This window comes from Petaurus breviceps, unplaced genomic scaffold (genome assembly GCF_028583685.1).
Source record: "Petaurus breviceps papuanus isolate PSGF00001 unplaced genomic scaffold, PetGlider_PUasm1.0 90535, whole genome shotgun sequence".
In the NCBI taxonomy this organism is placed as follows: Eukaryota; Metazoa; Chordata; class Mammalia; order Diprotodontia; family Petauridae; genus Petaurus; species Petaurus breviceps.
Window position 1 is genome coordinate 786,926 of NW_027187270.1, and position 27,134 is coordinate 814,059.

General features: G+C 41.6%; 1 protein-coding gene and 1 pseudogene across 2 annotated transcripts in view; one reads left to right on the plus strand and one right to left on the minus strand.

Annotated features, from left to right (window-relative positions):
- Positions 1-244: 244 nt before the first annotated feature.
- LOC138142139 (cilia- and flagella-associated protein 410-like) lies at positions 245-1,704 on the minus strand (annotated as a pseudogene).
- A 4,552-nt stretch (positions 1,705-6,256) lies between these two features.
- The window catches only part of MTM1 (myotubularin 1), a 103,665-nt gene continuing 82,787 nt past the window's right edge, over positions 6,257-27,134 (plus strand). Inside the window, exon 1 of one of the 2 annotated variants that reach the window (XM_069063028.1) lies at positions 6,257-6,672. The gene's annotated coding sequence lies outside the window, so the exon portion shown is untranslated. The remainder of the gene's footprint in view (positions 6,673-27,134) is intronic. The other variant, XM_069063027.1, reaches the window with a different exon arrangement.

Sequence of the window (27,134 nt, forward strand, 5' to 3'; positions counted from 1 at the left end):
AGAGAGAGAGAGAGAGAGAGAGAGAGAGAGAGAGAGAGAATTTTCAGGGGAGCTTTCTAGGAGTTGTTAGCATATAGTCATATTCCATTCACTGAAGGAAGAGACACTTTGGCAAAGTGAAGTCTTTAGTGGGTCATAAGGAACGAGTGTCAGGCCCATAAAGATAACCCTTGGTCTCCCTGCCCCAGATTTTCTAATCATATAATTTGTCCTCTTTCACTGCTTAGAAGTTATAGGAATGTAGTCTTGAACCTTGATCTTGACTTCCTCTCTGGGTGTGACTCGGCCACTCTGAACAGAATCATCTTGGTCTCTACTGAAGAGCCCAGCTCAGTCAACCTCTACTCTTGCCCTGTTGCCTTAAATACAAATAAGATGGAATGAAATGCACTTCCTTACCTGACTGGCAAGTATTGTTTGGGGCTCCTGCTGTGCCCCAGTTTGGGAAGTCCCCACTGGCCCCATGTAATCCTGGAAGCTTCAGCCTGGACTTTTCTTTTCGTTGTCCAAGATATTTCTCTAAGGACCAAATCACTTCTGAAACTGGCTTCACTTAGGAGTTCATGGGTACTCTTAATCAGAGGTGTCAAACTCACTGGGCCAGAAGAGTAAGAGTAGCACAGCTGCAGGAGGGGCAGGTGGTCAATGGTGTGGTCAACGCACAGACACTGGCCACCTAAGTGACGAGCAGACTGGGAGGGCTGAACACACAGGCCAAACCTTCATTATTCTTAGCCAAAGGCCTCCAAGCATAGGTCTGTCCAAGGGAGACGGCATTGCAGGCATGCCCAAATTGAGCCCCCAGTCCCCCTGGCTTGGCTGGGGTTCAGATGGGGGGTACAAGCCCAAGACGACCTTCAGGCAGGCAGACACAGCAGGCCAGGGCCCTCCTCCTCCTGAAGCTCCAGTTTCTGAAGAACCTGGAGTCTGTGGCCAATTCCTTCAGAATCAGCTCAGCATTCAGGCTCCTGGGGGGCGGGATGTTGCCAGAAGTCTGGCTTCTGGATAAGTGAGGAGCTCTGAGACTCCCACAGGCCCGTCCTCGCACTTGGTATATGGGAGAGTGCTCCCAGGCACACCTACCCTCTTCTTTCAGCTACTGCTTGATGCTCTTGGAGAGAAGGAGGAACACTGGTCCCTGGGAATAGTCTCCATGCCCAGTTGCTCCTGGGTTTTATTGGTCTACTCTATGCTGTTACTGAGCAGGTCACTCTCAGTGTGTATAGAGAAGTTGATAGTGCTCAGCTCCTAGGAGAGCCCAGAATGATGGCTCTCTGAAGCCTGCCTGACCAGAGCAGCTGTGATCGCCCTCAGTCAAGGCCTGAGACGGCTCTTCAGTGCTAAGTCTGTCTGTCCAGCTTCTGCGCACTGGGCACATTGCTGAGCACCGTCTGTAACGCCCAGGTCCAGGCCACAGCAGACATTCTCCACCAGTCACAAGACCTTCAGGCGGGGCAGATTCTTCAGGCAGAAGAGCTGGTTCAGGCTGGGGAGTCTCTTTTTCCATAGGTAAAGTTCACTCAGGTTTAGGCACTGGCTCATAGGCTCCAGGATAGAAACACCATTGACACTGAACATGATCACTTTGATGGCGGGCAAGCAGTGGCCCCGAGGGCTCAGAGAGTAAACCCGGGAACAAGTGACAGATCCCTGTCCGACAACAGCTGCCCCCACCTGCAGACCAACAAACCATGTTAATATCATTGGGCGGTGTTTAAGAAAATTAATAAAAATAGGCTCCAACATAGATAATGTCCATTTGTTCTTGTCTATGTCAATATGCAGGGATCCATTTCTACTTGGTTGGTAGGACTGCTCTACAGTCGCCCAGGTTCACACTAGATCTCCAGCCCTGAACTAAAGTACTGGGAAACCCCAAATAGCCCTGGAAAACCAAGCTTGTCTCTAAAGGGGACTCTCTGGTCCTAGCACACTCTCTACTAAAGGAAGACACAAAGCTGAAATGGATGGCCAGTTCACTTGTTCACTTGTACCCTGATCACTTGTACATCTTCATATGGCAAACCCTCTCCTTTCTCTTGCTCAGTTTGGTGACATAAAAGTACAACTGAGGCTTTGGAGCTCATGTCATTCCTCTATTTCCTAAACAAATGGAACACTGTCCAGCAGGAAGCTTTCTCTTAATCTTTTCTCCACCAAACAGACTTAAAATTCTTCTGACAACCACATTTCAGTCCAAAATGCCTCATGGGATTTGCTAATGCCCAAAAGATTACTGAAGTCACTAACCCCACATAGTTTCAGTAACCAGATAACTCACATTGTTCAAAATTGTTCAAAAATACATATTAACTTTATGACCTCTTCAGCCATAAAGGAAATACCAGAACAGGGAAATCTCAGCACATGTAGCTGACCCTCCATCTCTCATTATCTATTGAAACCCTTATGTCAAAAACTCTATAACCTGAAAGGCCCAGCACAATTTGGGGGTTTCATTCACTTTTGGTCACTGTCTTGGCTTCAGAGGCCTCACCCAGGAAACCTAGATAAATGTATGTGTGATCCATCCCTGAGACTGGCTCCTCACATGCAAAGTAAATTCCCAGGCACAGTCAGGTTCCTCCTCCTCTGGTTTCCGGTTGTTGCAACAAGAATTTCCAGGTGTTTCTCCCAACAGGAGTTGTCAGGTTTTGTAATGTTTACTTTGGGGAGAATGTGCCATAGGTTTGTGGGGGTGATGTTCTCTTACAAATTTTTCTACTATGTTATTTCATTAAATACATTTGCTTTGAACTAATTGTGTCTTCTGACTGACTTGAGAAGAAGTAAACACATCAGTGAGTGCTTATGAGCAACGGTTTTTGAATGGATTTGGACCCACAGAGTACCTTGAACCTGGGAAGCTTATTCTTGGGGTTCCAGATGCTATAGCAGAATGTGACAGAGAATAAGGCAGCTGGGTGGTACAGTGGGTAGAGTTGGATCTGGACTTAGGAAGATCCAAATTCAAGTGTTACCTGAAACTGTGTGACCCTGAATTCTGTGACCTTGGGCAAATCACTTCCCCTCTTATAGTTTCTCCAACTAAAAATGGGGATAATAACAGCACCTACATCCCAGGGTTGTTGTGAGGATTAAAGGAATGTTGGTAAACTGTTTAGTACAGTGCCTGGCACATAGTATGCAAGATATAAACACAGTCCCTTTCCTTCCCCTAATATGAAATAGGACTGGAAAGGTTGCAGCCAGATTGTAGAGGTGAGGCTCAAGAATTTTCCATTTCTCTGAGGAGCAGTAGGCCACTGAAGAAGACTCTTGAGCAGGGAAGTGGCATAGTCAGACCCATGTCTTGGGACAGCAAGTTTGAGAGCTGTGTGGAAGACATTATGAGAAGTAAGATACTGGTAGCAAGAAAATCCGGTAAGAAACAATTGCAATCATCTAGCAGAGAGTGCTGATCAGTCAGCATGCTGTCTAACTGTAGATTATGACCTGGACATTGATTTTTTTCATTATTTTTCCCATTATTGTTTTCTTTTTTTTTTTTGCTTTTTGGAGAGCAATTGGGGTTAAGTGACTTGTCCAAGGTCACACGGCTAGTTTTTGTGTTCAGTGTCTGAGACCGGATTTGAACTCAGGTCCTCCTGATTCCAGGGCCGGTGCTGTATTCACTGCACCACCTAGCCACCCCCCATTATCGTTTTCTATTAGATCCTCTCTTATGTTCTGTTGTGTACATGGCAATGTGTATTTTTTTTTCTTTTCTCATTTTATATTTAAATTTGAAATACATTTTTAAATTTACAAAAAAGAAAAATAATTTTCCCCAGTATCAATGGCTAGTCCATAAATTTCACTGAGGAAGCCCTGTAATGTTCTAGGGCTCAACATAATCCAAATAGTAGCATCTGAAGGGCCTTGTCATCTGTAGGGAATTTCTCTTCTATTCGGACTTGATGAAGGACAGCTTCTATGACACTGAGGAATACCTTAGGTGAACATGTGTTCTTATTCTAAACCTCCCTTGATATCGATACTCAGAGGATCATTGAGCAAAGTTCTCTCCATGATTGCATTTGACATACCATCAAAGATTTATTCAGCATTCCCAAAATAGGAACTCTATTTATATAACTTGACTCTCTCCTCTGAATCCAACAGGATGCTACAATGTACCTTTCTAGGCACTGAAAAGAGAAGAGCCTCTCTTCTTCATCCTTTAGTCACATAAGCACAGCAGCTGTTTCAAGTAAGCAGCTGTTTACCAGAGGACTTTGCCCTCTGCTAGCCACAAACACTCTTTAAGGCCTGTTAAAACCAGAACAGAGGGCAACCAGTCCCAGTTCTAGGATCAACAGTCAGATTCCAGTGTGTTGCTTTGCTAATTTTCCCTTGACTCTTGACTGACCATTTAGACCCGAGTAGGGAGCCTGCAGTCTTCAGGCCACATATGGCCCTCTAGGTCCTCAACTGTGGCCCTTTGACTGAATCCAGACTTCACAGAACAAATTCCCTGATTTAGACTATAATTTCCCCTAATGCTCTCCTGTGAAGTCTGAGTCACTGGTCCCTGACCCCTATTTCTGTGCTTGGATTCCCCAACAGCCTGTGCCCTTTTGACAGGTCTAGACTTCTAACAATGCCTCCAGACTTCTGCCTACTCAGACTTCACAGGCACTTAGTGTTTACTAAGTGGATGGATGGATATATTGCCCTCCCCACTCAGCCCATCTTTGCCAGCTCTGTCTCATTTTTGTCCATATTGTAATACTCACAAAGGCTTCCAGGAATGAGGATTATTAACCTCATCCTTTGGGTAAATTCTGTTTGTGACCACCCATGGTTTGGTCTCACTCCAGAAGAAATGGGCCCTGGAGTCAGGAGGGCCTGAATTCAAATCTAAGCTCAGACACTTGACATTTACTAGCTTTGTGATCTTAGGCAAGTCATTTAACCCCAATTGCCCTGCCTTCCCCCTTCCAAAATAAAAAAAATAGACTAAAATTCACATAGGAGTCATTTTACCCAGCATCAGTCCCCTTCCGTTGACTTTGCTCCACCTCTTTTCAAGGGTTCATGTTTGGCATATCATCAGGACTGGCTGTTGATCGTAGTTGTGTGTAGAAATGGAATGGATTACTTTCTCCCTTATTTCCCACCCTGCTTTCTACCCTCTTTCACTGCCCTCCCTTCTCTCTTCCCCCACCTCCAAAGAAATGATAGAGAAAGGTGAAAGTTCTTCCCCCAGGATTACACAGCTACGTAGTATGTGTCCATGGTAGGACTTGAATTCGGATCCTCCTGACTTCAAATCTGGCTGGCCATGCCCTATTATCAACTGTCATATTATCATGGTGGGATTTTAGTGCAGTGTAGTGATAAGAGGTATGGCCTGAGGGAGGAGGGGGCTCAAGGCATAACTACACCAATGACTAACTAGCCATGTGACTGTGAGCAAACGACTTCCTCATTCTGCTCCTCAGTTGGACTAAGACCCCTTCCAGGTCAGACATTCTATGGTAATGTAATGACACAGAGGAACTAAGACTGAGAAGAGGAAGACATAACAAGTTGGCTGTGTAAAGGTATCATTCAGCGCATCGAGTCAATTCTAGTAGGTTTTATTTGATCGCAATTCTAAACTGCTCGAGTACAATTAACGTCCATAGTCTGGAAGTCACTCAGAATGGGCATTTGCTACCCTCTAACGATCAAGAGAGTGCAGGCAAAGGCGGCTACCTAACCATGAAGAACCTTAATGTGGCAGCCAGGTGGGTAACCTATACAATCACTGTACCCATAGGCAGCGATGTTTTTTATTTCTTTATCTCAACTTCATGCATCGTCTACCCTCTTCTTCCCAGTTTAAACGGACTGGAAGGTCATTTGACGCAAAGACCCTAGAGGAAATTTTCTATTGTGGGTTTTTCCCTTTGGAACGAAAAGAGGAACAATCTCAAGGAAATCCCAGCGTTCTGAACTACATTTCCCGGCAGACCCCGTTCTTCCTCTAGTACAGTTGAGAAAGTGAAGCTATCCGCTCCTGCTACATTGTACACTACAACTCCCGAAAGCCCTTGGGGCTTCCCCGGCCCTCTAAAAGACTGAAGAGATTTCCCAGCAGCCATCGGAGCAATTTTCCCAGCCAATCACGAAAGAGAAAAGAGACCGGGGCAAGGAGGAGACCCTTTCCTGTCCCTTTCGTTCTGGTCCACCCAGCACCCGCCCCCCCCCCTCCCCGGCTTCCCACCTCCTTCCCCCCCCTCCGCTCCCTCCTCCTTGGTGGTCACGTGACAGGGCCCCCCTCGCGAGCCTGTGGGAGGAGAAGGGAGGAGAGGGAGGGGAGGAGAGGAAGGCTGGCTGGGTGGGGAAAGGGAGGAGGAAAGGGAAGGGGGTCGTGAGGGGGCGGAGTGCGGCCCCTGGCGCTGAGCAGCCTTGGCAACAGCAGTGGTGGCGGTGGCCGGGACCGAGGTGCGTCAGGCAGCTGGGGCAGCCTTGGCTCCAGCCCGGGAGGCGAGGACACTCCTTTCTGTGGAGTTGAAGGAGGAGGCGGCAGCGGATCCCCGAGCTTCCTCAGCCTGACTCCTCGGCCTCCCTGCCAACAGGCCCCACCTGCCCCTTTCGGGACCCACCGACGGACGGCCGGACACTCGCACGGGCAGCCTAACGCCAAGGTGCGGAACGCTCGCTGTCAGGCCCAGGCCGGGGGTGAGCGGGATCGCTGGGCGCCCACGTGCTTCGCCCCTTCTTTCACTCCTCTTAATCTTCCTTCTCTCTTCTCCTATCCGCCTGTTGCCCCCCTCTTCCCTCCTTTTCTCCATTTCTTTCCCCCTTTCCCTATTTCTTCCTGACCTTTTCCATAATTCTTTCTCTCCTTTTCTCCCTTCTTTCCTTCCTTTTCCCACTTTCTCCCTTCTTTTACTTTCCCCCTTTTCTCCCCTATATTTTCCTCATTCTCTTCTTTCCCATCTTTTCCTCCTATTCTCCCTCTCCTTTTCTTCCTTCTCTTCTTTTTTTCCTCCCTTCTCCCTTTCTTTCGAGCTCCCCTAACGCCTCTTCTCTTATCCTCTCTACACCTGTCTGGCTTTCCTCCTAGCTAGTGTCCCGAGAAAAGGGAAAGGAGGGCGTATAGAGAGAGCTCAGAGGAGTGGAGGGTGGAAGGAAAGGACTGCATCTTTCTTGACTTTTGGTATGTAGATTTCTCGGTCGGTCATTGTTGGAATCAGTTTATGTTGTTATGGGAATCAGCCCAACTTCTCTAACCTGTCGCTTTTCTGCTCAGACCCATTTAACTTTGGGCATCTGTGCCATGGATGGATAAGGAAGATGGAAAAGGAAACCACTCTTTCATGTTGTGGAGAGGCTTTAGCATTTAGGCAAGATTTTAGAGAAAGTTGTCCCTGGAATTCCACAAACTCCTAAGTATTCTAAATAGGAAAAGTAGACATTGGCTCTTTGTCCTTTCCTTTAATGTCCCCATTGAAAAATGTTTAAGGTTCATTCTAATTTCCTTTTGAAGATGCTCATTATATGATGGCCTAGAACCAACCTTGGATTTATAATCCGAAGACCTTTGGAATCCTGACTTTACTACTTAATTCCCTCTGCGAGTCCCAGTTTCTTCAAACATAAAATGAGGTGTCTTAGACTAAATGATCTCAAAGGGCCCTTCGAGCTCTCAATTCTGTGATCCTGTAATATTTATTGAGAGTATACATATTGCCAGATAATATGCACAGAGCCTGTCACCTCTCCTCTAGAAGTTAAAATATGGACAAATCCATATGGACAAACCTTTTTCTCATACTTTCAAACTGGGAAACTTGCACTTAACCTACCTACAAATAAGAAAACAGCTTTTGAGTAAGTGTGAGCTTCTCCCTTACTTTGAGAGAATGAATCGTCACTGAAATTGTTAAGGGGAGATTTGAGAGAGAACTTTTAAGAATGATTGCTTTCTTCTACCCCTTCTTATTCCAGTTAGACTTTGATTTGCAGCCAGAAGTATACAATAACAAGGATAATCTGGATTGCTTGTCTTTAATTTGCTGTGTGCTCAGGAAATCCAAACTATTTTAATATATCCCTAAGCAAACATGATTAGAAAGATCCAAAGTTGGAACGGACATTAGATACCATTTTGGCCCAAATTAACATGACATCCTCAATAACTGGTCATCTAGCTTTTGTTTGAAGACCTTTAGTGAGGGGACATTTCCTACTTCTTAAATCAGCCCGTTCCACTTTTGGATAGTTCTGATTGTTTGGAAGTTTCTCCTTATGCATTCCTGAATCTAACTGCAAATTTTCATCCCTTGCTCCTAGCTAGTTCTGCCCTCGTTGGTCAAGAAAAACTGGTCTTATCCCTCCCTAGGACAGCTCTCTTGTTCCCCCTAAGCGTTCTCTGGGCTAAATATCTGTTGTTTCTTCAACTGGTTCTTATATAGTAAACTCTTGAGGCCCTTCACTATTCTTTGTTGCCTGTTTCTGGATGCTCTCCGACTTTCTAAAATGTGGTACCTCTAACCGAATGCAGAGCTCTAGATGTGGTGGGACAGTGGCATAGTATAGCGGGACTATCACCTTCCTTGGCTTGGATTACTATGCCTTCCCTAATGCAGCCTCAGTTCCCGCTGCCTTTTTTTGTTTCTGTATAAATGTGTTGAGAAGCACTGTAGCTTAGTGGATAAAGGGCCAGCCTTGAAGTCAGGAGGATTTGGATCCAGGCCCTGATGCTGAAAGAACAATCCTATTTATTGAAAATATAAAGACAAAAGTGAAATAGTCCCTGCCTTCAAGACATGCATACATACATACTCGCATGCATACATACACACATACATACATACACATACATACACACGAATACATATATACGCACAAGCATACACACACATAGACACATACATGGGGCAACTAGGTGGCATAGTGGATAGAGAACTGGGCCTGAAGTCAAGAAGACCTGAGTTCAAATCCAGCCTTAGACATACTAGCTGTGTGACCCCAGACAAGTCACTTGCCTCAGTTTCCTTCTCTATAAAATGAGCTGGAGAAGGAAATGGCAAACCATTCCTGTATCTGCCAAGAAAATCCCTAGGGCTCACTAAGAGTCAGACAAGACTGAAACAACTAAATGACAACATACACATACTTATGTATATGTACATATATATGTGTGCATGTACATGTATACACACAGAATAGACACAAAGCAAATACAAAGTCGTTTTAGAGGGGTTGGGAAAGGCCTCATGAAGAAGGTGGTGCTTCAACTGAGTCTTATTTTGCCTTTTGGAGGGGGGAAGGTAGGACAGTTGGGGTTAAGTGACTTGCCCAAGGTTACACGACTAGTTTCATGTTAAGTGTCTGAGGCTGGATTTGAGCTCAGGTCCTCCTGACTCCAAGGCCACTGCTGTATTCACTAAGCCACCTAGCTGCCCCTTGAACTGAGTCTTAAAGAAAACCAGAAGGTGCCTGGTGGTGAGAAAGGAGTGAATGCTAGGTGTGGAGATGAGAGATGTTGTGTTGTGTGTGGGGAACTGCAAGTAGGTTAGTATGGCTGCATCAAAGAGCAAAGGGAGGAAAGAGAAATATAAAGGTAGGAAGGAGCTGAGGCTGAATTGCACAGATCTTTAAAGGTCAAGCAGAGGAGTTTAGATTTGATTCATGAAACAGTAGGGAGCCACTGGCATTTATTGAGGGGGTGGGGTTTGACATGCTTTTGGAAAATCACCTCAAATATGTGGAAGATGGATTAAAGTGGGGAGAGGTTTGGGGCAGGGAGACTAAATAGAAAGTTGTTGCAGTTGTCTAGCCAGTGCTTCTTAAATGGTCTTGACCCACAGTTTAAGAAGCACTGAAGGGGTCACAAATGGAAAAAGTTTAAGTCTAGGTAAGCTGAGGGCCTGAACTTAGGTAGTGGTTATGTGAGTGAAGAGAAGGGGATGGATTCAGGGGAAGTAGACTGAGAACCAAGAATTGGTGAATGACTGTATATGTGAGGAGAGTGAGGAGTGAGAATGACCCTGAAGTTATAAAACTAGGTGACAAGAGTGGTCCCTTTGCCATTAATAGTGAAGTTTGGAAGAGGGGTAGATAATGAGTTTTGTCTTCTACGTATTGAATTGAAGATGCCTATAGGCTATTCAGTTGGAAAGACTTAGGAGGAAATTGGTGGTACAGGTTTAGAACTTTGGAGAGAGATTAAGTAGGGCTGGATATAATGAGGTCTCCCAAAAACCTAGAGAAAAGAGACCATCTAGAGGATCAGAAATGAAAAAAACATTGGATTCAGTCATATCATTTGTAACTTTGGAGAGGGGCAGTTTTGGTGAAAGGGAAGTCGAGGCACCATGTATATACTGCTTTTTCAGGGAGGTTGATAGAAGGGGATCTAGTGAAGTTTTTGAGGATGGGAGAGGCTTGAGTATGTTTGTAGGCCTCGAGGAAGGACCCACTAGATTGGGGAATAAGAGTGGAGAAGAGGGGATGGAATCAAGCGGGAATAGTGAGGAGGCCCACCTCTTTGAGACTGGAGAGTGTCATCATGGTGTCTCAGGGGGTTGTGAGGAGAAGGGGAGAAGGGGGAGTTTTTGCTAGGGAGTCTCAATTTTTTTCAGAAAAATTTGAAGCGAAAGTCTAGCTAAGGGCATGGCAAGAGGGATGATGGAGGCTTGAGGAATGAAGGGAAGTCTGGAAATGCATGTGGAGAGTTTGATGGAAAATCACTTTGCTGTTGTTGAGTCTTTCCAGTTTGTGTCGGACTCTCTGTGACCCCATTTGGGGTTTTCTTGGCAGAGATCTTGGAATGATTTGCCATTTCTTTCTTCAGCTCATTTTATAGATGAGAAAACTGAAGCAAACAGAGTAACTTGCCCAAGGTCTCACAGCTAGTAAGTGTCTGAGGCTGGATTTGAACTCAGGTCTTCCTGACTCCAGGCCTAGCATTCTGTCCATTGCAACATCACCTAAACTGCCCAGAAAAATCAGTTAGGGAGAAATAAAAGGTTCCTTGCTACAGTGAGGGCTTAGTTGAGATTAGATAACATAAATTTGTAGTGGACCTAGTCGGCACAGCTACAAGACTTGCTCTGGCTCCATTCAGCAACACATGCTAGCCATTAGTTAACCTCTTAGTGCCTCAGACAACTTCATAAGTCTATAAGTCACAGAAAATTACCAGTTGTGTTTCAGTGGATGAAGTTTCCACCCCAACAAAATCACAGGTCTCATTTTTGCTTTGCCTAATGATGCTACCATTTCTGAATCCATTTTGGAGACTGCTTTCAGAACCAGTTTGAGCCACACAAGGAAAGTAGTTGGCCCCCAATTGTTTTACTGAGATTGAACGTATACTTTTTTCACCAGTCTTGGCTCCCAGTGATCTTACGGTCACACATTTTAACCTGAGAAGTTTCCTAGTCCAATATCTTCGTTTTCCAGATAAAAAAAACTGAGGGCCGGAATAGCACTGGATCATGCCTTATCCAGAGTCATACAGATAAGTGACAGAGCTGGAATTTGAACCCAGATCCCCAACTCCAAATGCACCATCTTTTCCACTCTACCAGGTTGACTCTGACTTTGGGGTTTTGTCAAAAACCAAATCCACAGTCGGGGTAAATATTTGCAATTATTGGGGATATTCAAGAGATTGTGCTATACCTCATAGACTCTGAGGAGTTACGGAGATATTTTTGAGCCATGGCAGAACACTAGAATAAGTAGTCCTATGGCGACTACTTAAAAAGAACAAAGATCATTTGAGTGTGCGTGCTGTAGAGAATAGCATAAAAAACATTATCAAAGAGTTGGATGACCATTAGAAGAAGGGAACCTGATTGATGGAAGTATAACAGGTGGACAGAGATTAAGAGGGAGTTCTAGAAGAGGGGAAGGTTTTGAGAGTCAGTCCATGGCATAATGGAAAGGGCATGGGACTTGGAGTCAGAGAACCTAGGTTCAAATTCCAGATCTCCCACTTAATGCCTTGTGACCTTGGATAAGTCACTTAGCCTCTCTGAGACTCAATTTCTTCATTTGTAAAATGAAAAGGTTGGACTAGCCTTCTCAGGTCCTTCCCATTCTTATCTATGAGCCTGTGAACCATAGGAAGGCCTCTATTGAGATGAGTAGTTTTTGTAAGATTTACAGAGACATGGACTAGAATCAAGGAAGATGAGAAGGCATTGGATAAGCAATGATTTCTTCCAGTAGAGTAAAATACCTACAGCAGTTAAATAATGGATCCTTTGAAAAAGACTTTTTGTTTTAAAGCTCAGTGTTATTTAACATTCATGCACGCCTCACATTCTCTATCAGACTGTTTGCTGTTGTTGGATTTTGGCAAATAGCCAAATTGGAATGGCAGTCTACTCAAACCAAAGGATTTCTTCAGATTCCTAATTTCACCCACATAACCGATTACATCCCATGCATTTCATCAGTTTTACCAACTTATTAATACGTTAAGAAAGTAACAGTTTGAAAAATACCTAAATAGACCGTATTTCAATAAGCCATGTTTGCTTTTAGTGCCTTCACAAAAATCTATCTGGAGTTCACTATTGTCACTGGTTCAAATATATTATCTCGTAAACCAGAAATGTCAAACGCCCCATTGCAACACTCTCTAGTTCCCATTGTGTTCTGAACCAGCTGCAAATGTAACTGGGAAATATTTAATGAAATAAAAACACAGTAGAACATCGATAACGTTAATATGTGGTTTTCCTCAGGGAATCTTATGTAGGGTTTTATGCCCCTGTTTCTACTTCAGTTTGACACTGCTATTGTGAACTAACTATAAATTAGACAGAGATCATTTTTGGAGTAAGGATTGTAGCATTTTAGGCTGAGAAGGCCCTTAGAGACCATGGAAGCCAAGCCTACCATTTCACAGATAAGAAAGCTGAGGACCAGGGAGGTCACATGTTGTAGGTAGTAGAACTAGGCTCAGATGATCTTATCATAATTCTTGTACTGTTTCCAATCCAAAGATTGTTTTTCTTATCTGGGTTTATCAATCAGCATGCTTCTGTTAAGAGCCTACTCTATGTCAGGCACTAGGGTTAAAAATAAAAGTGATAAAATAATCCCTACTCTCAAGGAGCTTATGGTCTAGCAGGGGAGACAACAAGTATGTATGAAAATATAGAGAGAATAAAGATAAAGAAAATGCTCATAAATTCAGAGTAGTTAAATATACATTATTGGAGGGGTCAATCAAGAAAGGTTTTGTATAGAAGGTAGTACTTAAAACTGTGTCTTTAAAGGAAAAGAAAAATGCTGGGAAATGGCCAGTGCAAAGGCACAGACAGAGGCAATGGCACAGTGCACTGTGTGAGAAACAGAAAATTTGACTGGACTGTTAGAATATGACAGGGGAAGTGATAGGACAATGAAGCTGAAAAGACAGGTTGGGGTTAGGTTATAAAGGGCTTTAAAAGCCAAACAGATAAGTTTACATTTCATCTTAGAGGCTATAGGGAGCCACTGGAGTTAATTGAATAAGAGAGTAACATGGTTAGATGTCTACTTAAGGAAAATCACTTTTTAGCAGTTTTGTGAGGTTAGACTGGAGTGTGGAGAGACTTGAGACAGGAAGACCAATTAGAAGATTGCAGAAGTCTAAGAGGTTGTGAGGGCCTGGACTAAGGTGATAGATAGTGTTAAAGAGAAAGGAGTCACATATGTAAGAAAGATAACATGGAAGTAGACATGATATTATCTGGCAACTGATTGAATATGTGAGATGAGAGCGAGGAGTTGAGTTTATGAACCTGTGAGGCTGAAAGAACGATGGTGGCTTCAGTAGAAATAGGGAAGTTGAGAAGAGGCCTAGGGTTGTGGGGAAAGACAAGGAATTCTGTTTTGGGCACTTTGAGTTTGAGGTATCTTCAGGACATTCCATTGGAATTGACCAATAAGCAGTTGGAGATGGGGGCCTGAAGCCCAGGGGAAAAGCAGGAGCTGATTTGATAGGTCTAGAAGTAGCCTGAATAGAGATGATAAACCCATGGGAACTGATGAAGTCACCAGAGAATGTAAAGAGAGAAGAGGGCCCAGGACAAAGTCTTAGAGAACACCCTCTTAGGGGTGTGATATAGATGATGAACCAACCAAGGAAACTGAGGAAAAGATAGACAGGAAGAGAATAGGAAAATCCAGAAAAGATAGTTATCTAAGAGAAAAGGGTGCTCGACAGTGTGAAATGGAGCAGAAAGGTCAAGAATGATGGGGACTGAAAAAGACAATCAAGAGATCATTGACAACTTTATGCTTAGAGACTATCATCTGGGCTGAGATTTGTATTTTGGAGAACTGTCAGAAGTGTACCTTTGAAGGATGCCAGATTATTCTTGGGGATTTTGAAAATCATAATTGAGTTCCAGAGTACTGAGCTTGTCCAGAATGACTTTAGAGAGCTCTCAAAAGGGCATTGTTGTTGGCTTAAAAAAAAACCACCACAACAAAATAGGTGTATCTATGTAATACCTTCTTACTTCCTCCTCCCCACTTAGAAGTGCTTTAAAGTGAATATCGCCTTTTTAAAACTTGGTGAAATGATTCAGACTATAAGCATTTTTCAAATGGTTTTTGAACAGAAATGAAAGAGGGAAGTCTAACAAGATGCTGTCTCAAATATGTCACTGAAAGAACATGTGATTACAGCCCTAATAGATTCTTAAATGACCAAAAACAGGAAATTTTCACCGACAAAGGGTTTCAAAAAATATCAATTCTATTTATTTCTCAATCTGAGGTGACTTTCTCAAAAGCTCACCAAAAATATCAAAACAGTAATGGGACCTTTGATTCTTTTGGCAATTCTTAGGTAATTGTTTCTCCCCATCTCTGCCCCTTTTCCTAATTCTTTTTTTAAAAATAGGTTTTATTGATGCCTTTTGTTTTTATGTCAGTAATTTCTGATGTAAAAAAAAGTTTCCCTATCCCTTAGCCTAAGTCTTGACTCCTTTGTAACAAAGAAAGGCAACAGTTAAATATAAACAATTGATACGTTGAGCTTCTGACTTTGTCTGCAAACATTTTACCCCTTGTAGCCTTTACTGTCCTGCATTTCTGCTGAGAGAAGGAGTTATGTTTCATTGCCAGTCATTTCTTGGGAAATGACTTTTGATCTTAAATACTTATGTCCATTTCCCATATATTTTATATATCAGACTTAGAGATATGTGATGCAAAGATTTTTCCTCCATCTCTTCTTATTCTGTCTGCATTGATTTTGTTTGTGCAAGAAATTTTAATGTTATGTAATTGAAATTGTGTATTTTGACTTTTCTGATCATCTCCATCCCTTGTGTGGTTAAGAATTCTTCCCCTGACTGTAGCTATGAAATGTATTTTTTAATTTTTAAAAAAATCATGTATCTTTTTTATTCAGGTTGCATATCTGTTCGGAGATTATTGGGAGATGTAGCAGAAGATGCTAATCTGTCAAACTGCTTCCCTGTTTTCCCAACAGTTGTTGTCAAATAGGGAGTCCTTCCTTTGGTAATTTATGTTCTTGTATTTATCAGACACTGGGCTATTGTTTTTAATTGCTTCTGGCTCTTGTTTTTCTAGTCTGTTCCACCAATCTGGTTTATGTTTTTAACCAGGACCAAAGCTTTTTTGATGATTACTGCTTCAAAATATAGTTTGAGGTTTGGTCATGCTGTGCTCCTTTTGTTCCCACTTCTAGAAATTATCCCCCTTGAAATTAAAGACCTTTTGTTCCTCGGAATGTTGGCGTTTTTTGTCCAGTTCTACAAAGTAACCCTTTGGTAGTTTGGTATGGCACTAAATCTATAAATTAATTTGGATAGTATTAGCATTTTTATTATATTGGCAAGGCCCAATCATGAGCACTGAATATCTCTCCAGGTATTTAAATCTTTATTCTAAAAAGAGTGCTTTATAGTTTAATTTATGTAAGTCCTTAGTACAGTGCCTAACATATAGTAAACACTTCAGTAAATGTTATCATTCTTCCATTTATCCCGTGTTCTGGTGGGGGCTTTTTTTTGTCCAGATATGAGATTTCATCAGTGCAAGGAACTCCTTTTGTAGAAATTTCCTGATCATGCTTGGGCCACTGAGAGGTTACCACTGAATCATAAGACTAGTCTCTAGCCACTTTGTCAAGCTGTCTCTGTCTTAATAAGTTAGCTCTCAGATTATCTTTTGCATTTTGCAGTTCTTTTGAATGCTGTTTTTCGTAGCATTACCTCTAGGTTTTTGTTACTCCTACATAGAAATATCGGTGATTCTTGTGACTTTATTCTGTATCCTGTTACTTTACTGAGGCCAATTATCTTCTCATTTATTTTCTTTAGAGTCGCTGGAGTTTTCTAAGTAAACCATGTACTAATAGAGATAATTTTGCCTCCTGATTGCTGCTAATACCTCCAATTTCCTCCTCTTGCTTGATTGGTCTGGGTAACATTTTTAAAAAGTCTTTATTTTTCAATTAACAAGCATTTATTTTCTTTCAATCCCAACTCTCCCCAACTAGAAAAAGAAAAGGAAAAACCAAAACCTTGTAACACAAATACTCATAGTTAAGCAAAACAAATTCTTGAATAGCCCATGTCCAAAACCATAGGTCTCATTCTTCATATTGAGCCTACTACCTGTCTATCAGGGTAGATAGCATGCTTCTTGAATCATGATTGGTCATTTCATTGATGAGATTTCATGAGTCTTTCAAAGTTGCTTGTCTTTATAACGTTGTTATTATTGTATAAATTGTTCTAATTCTGCTCACTGAACTCTGCATCTATTCATATAAGTCTCCCTAGGTTTCTCTAAAACATTTCTTTCATCATTTATTATAGCAAAATAGTATTTCCTTACATTTATATGCTGTGATTTATTTAGCCATTCCCCAATTAATGGACACCCCTTTAGTTTCCAATTCTCTGCCATTACAAAAAGATCTACAATATTTTTGTACATATAGATCCTTTTCCTTCTTTCTTTGATCTCTTTGGAATGTAGGCCTAGTATTATTTCTGAGTCAAAAGGTATGCACAGGTTAGTGACTTTGGGAGCATAATTCCAAATTGCTTTTCAGAAGGGCTGATCCAATTAATAGCTTCACCAATAGTGCAATAATGTGCCTATTTTCCTATAGCTTTTCCAATATTGTCATGTTCCTTTTTTGCCCTCTTTGCCAGTCTGATGGGTGTGATCAGGCTAGCATTTTAGAACAGTGTCAGATAATAGTGGAGAGAAAGGGCATCTTTGATTTATCCCTGTTTGTATTGGAGAAGCTTCATTGTTCTACCATTGCCAGTACTGCTAGCTCTTAACTTTAGTTTTAGGCTTTTAGGCCTATTAATGAAGGGTCTTTCCATGTCTGTGTTTTTTGGGAGTTTTAACATAAATGAATCCTAAATTTTGCCACAGTTTTTTTATGTGGTCCTTTATTTCTGAGCTTCTCTGTTCATTATTCCATTTGCATATAAAACCAAGTGCCAATTTCTACAAAATTGCGTGTGCCATTTGGCATTTACCAACTTGATTCTTTTTTTCTTCACAGATAACCAGTCTTCTTATAACTTTTGAAAATCATTGAGGCTTGATTGACTTTTCCTATAAATGTCTCTATATTTATTTCATGGTTCTTAGTTCAGTGCCTAGAAAAGAAATACTCTCCTCCCCAAACTAGACATCATCATGGACCAAATCAGGTGCTGCTACCTCCATAAAGTTTTTCCCAAGCCCTAGACTTTCCAGTTGAGGGTGATTTTTTTACATTTCTAATCATACTCTATTGAGATCTTTTCCTAGCACTCATCTCACTCTTCCCTGTATCAGTGATCATTTCCATGTTTGGTTGCCCATCACCTTGAGAACAGGGTGTTTTTGGTAAATGGAACACCAATGATTACAGCCAGTAGAGAATCTTTACCAATGTAAATCAGTAACTCTTAGTTACCCAAACACCAACCCTCTGGCACTCTACCAGGTTACCTTGGACTTTAGGCATAGTAGAGATCTGGCAAATACTTGCTAAAGTGAATTGCCCAAAGCTTTCTATATGGATGTTCTACCTCCCACCCCAATTAGTAGCAATCAGCTAAGTTTGTCCTCAGCAAAATTTACCATCCCTTTAGTCCACTGATGTAGGGTGGGTATATGACGTGCCAGGACAGTCCAACCTGGCAGCTCTAGCAGTGGTAGGGCTATCTCGAATTAGGAAAATCTTTTGGAGTGTGTTTTTTTTTTCATAGAAGTGAACATGAGTTGAAGTGTCCTGTCTCTTTTTTTAACTCAGTATTGTTTACAGGCTTTCACTGCAGTTTCCATCTCAGTATCCAGGGATGGTAAATAGGGCTATTTCTTAGTTTTGGGATGTCTGGTACAGTTTCCTCTATGGGGAGAATTCCAGTCCAGCAAACCTTTGTGACCTTGAGCAAACTACTGGACTTTCCTGGTCCTCAGCTTTCTCATCTGTAAGTAAGGATGGTGGGCTCCATGATCTCCAGTATTTATTGTTAGGTATGAGGCACTATGGTCAATGCTTGAGATAAGTGGACAAAAAGGAAAAGCCATCCTTGTCCTCCAAGAGCTTATATTCTAACTGAGGGATGGGATGGAAGAATGGGGTAGCTGGCCTTGCTTCCCGCTTTGCTGTGCTTCTTTCAGAGTTGGTAATCTTAGATGAATACAAGGGATTTAGCAGTCTCCTATATTTGGCTGTACATCCATGCTCTCATTTGATTCTCACAGTCTTAGATGCTTTCTTATCTCCATTTTGCAAATAAGGAAGCTGAGGCTCCAAGCTGTTGTGACTTGCCTAGGGACACATAAGTAGTAAGTCTCAGAGGCAAGAATTGAATCTTTTTGCTGTTAGCACACTCCCAGAATCTTCACCAATATTTCCATCATGGGCAGTATCAGCAGACTATTTTATTGCTTCTTTGACCTGGACAGGTGACCATTGGTTTACTTTTCTGTTTCTCATTCTTGTTGTGTGAGTTTCCCAAACAGTGGTACTGGGAGTGTGAGAAAATCAGGGTAGCAGGCAGACCCAGCCCTCTCCTTTAATATATCACCAGTGTGAAGAAGCCTTAGTTTCTACATTTAAGAGCTTACTGCTTCATGCCTGCTTGGAAATCCTTTCACTCATGTTAACCTGACCAAATACTTTGCCCCCTGGGGTAAAGGTAGGCCGGGCAAAGTTTAAGGGAATTTCTTGTACTTGAGGTTGGTACTGGTTTTCTTCCTGCTGGTGGAACTGTTGCCTTGGGTGCTGTATTTATTCTTCTGACTTTTCTCTGGTCTCTCTTTTTTTTTGCTTTTTTTTGGAGGGCAGTTGGGGTTAAATGACTTGTTCAAAGTCACATGGCTAGTAAGTGTGTCAAATGTCTGAAGCCGCATTTGAACTCAGGTCCTCCCGACTCCAGGGCTGGTGCTCTATTCACTGCACCACCTAGCTGCCCCCTCTCTGGTACCTCTTGAGATCACATAGGTTGATCTCAGCATTACCTGTTGCATGTAATAAGGAAATAGCTTTGTTCAGCTGGACCCTTCTTTGTAATAGTGTGTCGTGTCTCTGGGTACAGAGGCAGCAAAGCATGGCATGGTGCAGGGTTCTTCAAATATTTTTAAGCTAGCACCCCATTAGTAAAAAAAACTTTGGAACACAATTCCACAACAGAGGTATTAGTAACATATTAGTATAATACTGCTTGTTACTTAGAATGTACAAGTTAATGCATAACACATAAATTATATACATGTATTACTAATTTGTTGTATACATTATGAAATATGCACAAAAATAGAAGTAAAAAAGAATGGGATAAAGATAAAAACAATGTTTTTTTAAATGTTTATTTAATGATACAAAAATGTTCGTTTTACTAATGATACAGAAATAATTTTGTTCTAACTATATAATATTATTAATATTTTGTTCTGAAAGCAATGTGATTGAATATGATCCATTATTTTTTAAAATTCTTATGTCCTTAGGACAGTAAGGTGACCTTGTAAATAATTGTTAATAATTGATTGCTAAATTTGATCAACGTAGCCAAGCAGATGAATTATTTTTAAGATACTTTTATTGAAAGACACCCAATCTGACAATCAAGTAATAGGTCATAAGTCACTGCCGTAACAACTTTTCAGCAGGAGTCATATTTCTTTGTGTGTCACTGAACACAGTCCAGCAACAACAAGCAGGAGTGAATGGCCTCTGATTTCAACTGAGCATTCAGTTTTCAATATACATGCATCCTTTTTTCTTAACATGGTTTTGCCTGATAGATAGCAGCATACCTTAATATACCTGCATATTAGTTTCCTAATCCAGGTTCTGGTAGCTATTAATGACTGACTCCAGGACATTCTCCTTCCTTTTTCACTGAGTTTAGTGTTTGGTTCATAATCTTTCTCTTTCTCCTAACTCCTTTCCTCATCCAGGGGGACATGTTGATGTCCCCCCAAGTCCCCTTAACTTTCCAGTTTCTCAGTCTGTTTCACTCCTATGACTTATTCTTCTTGTCTGCCTCACCTATGCACGGGGACAGTCATAGCCTTGATCTGGCTGTCACCCATAGAAGTTCCATTTCCATGTTCAGGAACTTTGAATTTCCTTCAGAGATGCCTCATTCCTTCTAAAACTACTTCTACGAAGATCTCTAATTTCCTCATTGTTCAGTAGTATCCCAGGCCCTCACCCTTGCTCTGGATGCACTGTCCTCCATTCCTAGAAAAGCAGAGACCGTCCCTGCTGTAAAAGGCCTCACATTGTAATGGGAAAGAGAACACATACAGGTGGTTTCACTGGTAAGACAAATGGCAAATACCTTAGTCCGTAGGTGCTTTAATGCACCTTCTTAAATGTCATTTCCACTGATAAAGTATCTATTTCTGATGTTGAACCATTTGACAGTGACCAGGCAGCTTGGTGGTGCAGTGGATAGAGTCAGGAAGACTCCTGAATTCATATCTAGACTCAGACACGGGCCATGTGACTCTTCTGTCTGCCTCAGTTTCTTCAGCTGTAAATTGAGGATAATATTAGCACCTAACTTCCAGGATTGTTATGAATATCAAGCACAGTGCTTGGCACATAGTAGGTAGTTAATAAATGCTTCCTCTTTCCCCAAGGACTTTGATGTTGAGAACTTTCTTTTCTTGGTCTTCAGTAGCTACAGTTGCTGTGGAGGTGGGGATCATAGAATACAAGAAGGGGAATAATAACTACTAATAAGGCTGGAAAGGCAGTTTGGAACAAGGTAGTTAAGTGCTTTAAATGCCCAGTGGAAGAGTTTATATTTGATCCTAGAGGTAATAGGGATTTATGAGGCTCTACTGAACTGGTGGGCTGAGGGGGTGCACATGGCAGGGAAAATTGCTTTGGCTGCTGGGTAGGGGATGGAGGAGTGTAGGGAGAGACTTGCAATGGAGACTAGTTAGAAGAGGCCACAGCTATAGCCACCAGGTGATCTGGGGCGGGAGGTAGGGGAAGATCATCATTCTGATTTTCCCAATGGCATCTGTGTAGCATTTACTGTGGTATTTAACTTGTAACTACCCTAAATAGCCAAAGCCCAGGACAGAAGGGGGAAGTGTATGGCAGGGCCAGACTTAGGGGAGTGTTAAGAGATAATATGTAAAGAATAGTTATAGGAGTGTTGGAGGCAAGTCCCGTCTTTGACTGGTGTGGGAGAGCTGGACTGGGATCCCTCTCCCAACCCTCCATTTGATCACATATCCCTTGGGGTTGTGCCAAGTCACCACTTCAGAGGTCGCTGGCGTAGTAGCTACAGTGTTGGATGTGGAGTTGGGAAGTTTAGGGTTCATATTCTGCTGATGATACTTCAGATCTATGTTATCCTGGACAAGTCACTAAACCTTTCTTAGCCATAGTTTCATCTTCAGTAAAATGGGGGTAATAAGACTTGTAGCACCTATCCTTAAGGGTTGTCATGAGGCTCAAATGAGATAATACATGTGAAACGCTTTGTGAACTTGAAAGTACTATATAAATGTAACTTACACATATGCCCTCATGGTTTCCTTAGTATTGAACCTGATAGATTAGATTCATAGTGCCAGAGGACTGGAGGAGACCCTAGTGTATACCTACTGTGCAGATGCCCTTACTCACAGGCCTGGCAGGTGAGCATCTTGTGTGAACATTTCTCAGTTTTGGAAAAGCTCTCTGATCATCAGAAAGTTCTTCATTGTGTTGGCTTGAAGTTTGTCTCCCTGTAATTTCCACCCATAGATCCCAGTTTTGTTAGTTGGACACAGAGCACTATTCTTCTTTCATATGTGTTGGAATCTACTGTGTCTTCCCTTCTAAGTCTTCTCTTGTTCATGTTATGCCTCACGGTCCCTTCAGTCATTGCTCATGCTTTCCAGATCCTTCGCCAAAGTCCCTTCGTTATACACATTCTGCTTTGTCATGTTTGGAACTGAACAGAGTGTGGCAGGAGGAGTGTCACAAGTGCAGTGCAAAGAGGGATGCTGACACGAGTCTGGAGTGGGCCCCGAGATCAGAACTGTGTAACGTGGTTCAGCCGCGTTCTTCAGCCCAAGTGCAATGGCAATGAGGTCCTCAGGAATGGGGTCAGCATGGGATGAATGAGCATTTCACAGTGAGGTCTAGCCTTCTCATTTTTTACAATCTCTTCTTTTTTGAGAATTGGGGAATAGGGAAGAGGAGTAGAAACAAATTCTGAAATTACTGACTTTTAGAGCTAGAAGAAACTTCAGAGAACAGACCAAGCCCTGGATTTGGAGTCAGAGGACAGATTTTCATATCCTGCTTCTGCATGCTTCAGATTAGTCACTTTTCCTCCCCGGCCCTCAGTTTCCTTATCTGTAAAATGAGGGCATTGGACTAGATGACCTCTGAAGTCCCTTCTACCTCTAAATCATGGGGAACCTCATCTTCCAAGTCTGGCCTGCATGACATTTTAGCAAACATTTTACATAATTAGCTGCCACATATGAACTAGTAGGCCAGTAGGGTCTAACCTCCAAAACTCCTGATTTTGTGGCCAAACGTCTGGGGCACTTGGCTTCTAGAAAGCTGAGATTGAAATTCGTGTGATTTGAACATAGTAGTGATTTGAAGAGTGGAACCTTGACCAGGTAGGAGGGGGAACAGTACGGAGCTGGGGAAGAACAGTGAGGGGGAAATTGTGGGATAGTTGGATTTTTGGCAGCCTTAAATCATGCTTTGTAGGTGGTTTCTACTCTTAGTGTTGTTGGTCCTGGAACCCAGCCTGAAATCTTTCTGTCTGGCAGGACAGTGTTGTCTCAGTCAAACTGACCGAGACAAAGGCCCTTTTGTCCTGTGTCTGTGTATTTCACCTACTAGTTTTAGAGCCTTCCATAACCAATTCCATAACCAATGAGAGAGCACTTGGAAACACACACATTTAAATCACTACTTGAATTAGCATCACTTTTTTCATAGTATGTCTCCTATGGACCCTGAGAGAGAGAATGATTGCTTTTTAAAAGGACCAATGTAACTTGTTTTCCCTTTAAAAATCTCCTTAAGGAATTTATATTTCCATGGTGGATACAACATATAAAACACATAAGTTACGATTTTGACGATAATGCTGAAACGGTAGTTGCCCCAAAATTTGTAGATATCTTTTTCATGTGAAATTGCTTTTCTGCTCATCAGATTTCTCTTGTTTGAGAAGTGTTTGTTATTTGCTTGATATGCATGTCATCTGTGTTGAAGAATAACGGTAAATGTCTTAGTATTTGCTTTTATTTTTCTTCTCTTTTCTTCTTAGTCTTAAAAGTCCTCAGATCAGAAAATACTCTTTTCAATATGATTATAATCATTCCTCTGAGTCGTCTTTTTTTCATGTTGTTTAGCCCCTAGTGTGAAACTTACTTAATATAAACAGAAGCCTCTCACATGCCCCTTCCATATATAATCAAACTGGATTAATGCTTTCTTGCCGTAAATTAAATACACACACACAAATATACCCACAAAGCACAATTGTACCACATTTGTCTCTTTCAAAAATATTTGTCAGTTTCTCTGTGACAATTTGTAAAACCTTTTTTTGAAACTAACAGTATTTTAATCAGTTATTCCCCAATATTTAGGACTCAAACTAAATACAACCATATTTAATGTGAAATGAAACTATTGAGAATTTTTTTGTCACCATCACCTTATTACCATTTCTGAATATGGATTTGAGCTTTAAATAGTTGTACTTTTTAAAACTTCTGTAACTCATCTAATTGCCTCTTTGAGATTTCTAATTTTTGTCTTCACTTTAAGAAAATATTTTTGATCCTTCAAGCCAGCTTTCATATTTGCTCAAAACATTAATTCAAATCTATTTGTTCTTAGGTAAGTGACATATAAACATTTTACTTTTGGGCATTTCTGAAACAATGCCAGATTTACTTGCATTTTTGTTAGTGGAGAATAGTCTTTAAAACTTTTAAATTTGTTTTAAGAGGATAGTGGAAAACCATAGTGAGACAAGCTGCCCTTTCCTCTAGCAGCCCAGAATGGTTTGGGAACTGATGGGGGAAACTGACTCTTCTACTGTAGGTGGCTTGTTGACAGTACAGAGTCAAGTTGTCCATATAATTATTTTTGAAAATGATTGTTCTTTTAACCCTTCCCTTGTCAAGAATCTTTTTAGCACTAAATATTATTCAAAGGCCAATATTTTTTTTTAAATTCCCAAAGATAATATCAGTATTGCTTAAGCTCTGGCAGGTCCTCTCAAGCTTGAAAGGCTTTGAGTACAGGCCTGGTGATGGATTGTGTGTCTAGCATCTGAGGACCAGCCAAGTTAAGTTTGGAAAAGCTCATCACCGGAAAGTTGGCTGTGAAGAGATTTTTGTTTTCAGCCACAGCAACTAAAGTAACTTTCTACTAAGTGTTTAGGAGCTACCATCTGAAATGGTGGAAGGCTTCTTTATAATGATGAAACCGTGGATCCTTCAAGTAATAATATTAATAATAATGATAGGTAGCAGTTTTATAGTGCAGAGGAGGTCAGTGAGCTACAGCCTGGTGGCCAAATCCAGCTTTCCACCTGTTTTTATATGGTCCACAAACTGTGAATGGTTTTTACATTTGAAAATACAATAAAACTTGATTTCAAGATGTAAAAACCATTCTTAGCTCATTGGCACTATGAAAACAGGCACCCACCAGAAGGGGGAGAGGGTGCTGTAAATTTCCCAACCCCTGATCTAGTGAATACTTGAAGGTTTCTAAAGTGCTTTACATGTGTTTGATCCTCATAACAACCTAGTGAAAAGTATTTTAAGTCAGCTAGTACTTGTCTTCCTGTTGCTGGATGTTGTGGAGCTTACCAGAAATATTGCTGGAGTCCCTGCCTTCAAGGAGCTAACAGGGTACTAGGGGAGATAAAACATTTGCATGTGAAACTGAGAAGAATACAAGTCGGTATTTCCAAGTAAGAGTAAGCATTTAAAAGGCCAGCATATGTGATGTGTTTAGGAAGTAGCAGTAGAGAGAAATTTGTAGTAGCAGATTAGAAGTAGTTGAGGAAAGCATCATGGAGGAAGTAAGACAAGATGGGCCTTGAAGGATTGATATGATTTAGATTCAAAGCTAGGTGGCACAGTGGATAGAGTTCTGGAGTTCAGATCTAGCCTCAGAAGCTTAATAGCTATGTGACCCTGGGAAAGTCATTTCACCTTGTTTGCCTCAGTTTCCTCATCTATAAAACGAGCTGGAAAAGGAAATGGCAAACCACTCCAGTATCTTTGCCAAGCAAACCCCAAATGGAGTCACCATGAGTCAGACACATGACTGGACAACATCAGGAAGCTACCCTGACCTGAATGAAAGTGTAGTAGAGTATTGGGAGTTAAGAGCTAATAGGCAAGTAGTGATCAGATAATGAAGAGTCCTCAAAAGCAGGCAGAGGAGTTTAGATTTGTTGCACTAGGAAATATGGAGCCGCTGAAGACTTTTGAGGAAAAAGACATGATGAAAGTAGTGATTAAATGAAGGTTGTTGGGAAGTGGTGAGCAGGTTGCATTGGAGAAGGGAGTAGGCTAGAATCAGAGAAGTCACTTGTCTGCAAGCTGTCTTAGTCATTCTCAAATGAGATGAGGGCTAGAGCAGTGAGAAGGGACAGATATCCGAGGCATACTGAAGGAAGGCTAATAAGAATGAGAAATAAAAGAGAGGAAAGAGTCAAAGATTGTTAGAAAGTGGGAAAGTGATGATGCCATTTACAGGAATGAGATATTTGGGAGTGAGAACCAATTAAGTGGAAGAAAATGAGTTTGAGGTCATGTAACATCTAAGAAGAAATGTTAGGGAATGGATTTTGGGGGAGGTGTCAAAGAGCAGATTTAAAATAGAAAATGCATGAGTAAATCTTGGAAGGAGAGACAGTGTGTGTGTGTGTGTGTGTGTACATTTGATAAGTATTATTGTATTTTGAGGGTGTTTTTTAATCTTATGTGGCCCCCTAATATTTTTGGAAGAAAATTATTTACAGAATAATTTTTCAACCCTTTTCCCTAGGGAAAAAAAAGGGTTGTTTTTTTGGGGTTTTTTTTGCAAGTGCCATTCTGTAAAGTGCTACACAGGATGAAACTAAGACCAATGGGGGAAAATTAGAGAGGCCCATTTCAGCTCTTAAGAAAAACCTTTAGGGGCGGCCAGGTGGTGCAGTGAGTAAGAGTGCCGGCCTTGGAGTTGGGAGACCTGGGATCAGTTCCAACCTCAGATACTTACCACCCACACAAAATAACTGTCCTGTAACCTTGAGCAAGTTACTTAACCCCAATTGCTTTAAAAAGAAAAAAAAGAAAGAAAAACCTTTTCATTAGAGTAGTCCCTGACGAATATCATAGGATCATAGAATTGTAGGTTTAGAGTTGGAAAGGGTCTTAAAAAATCACCTTATCTGGGGATTCTTTTTTTAAAAGCATTTGGGGTTAAGTAACTTGCTCAAGGTTACATGTCCAATTATTTCTGTGTGTGATGCTAAGTATCTGAACCCAGATTCGATCCCAGGTCTCCCGACTCTAGGGCCAGTGCTCTTACTCACCGTACCACCTGGCTGCCCCATCATCTGGGGATTCTTAATCTGACTATGAACTTTATCAAAGCATCTCCTTTGATAACTGTATTTCAGTATATTTGATTGTTCTTT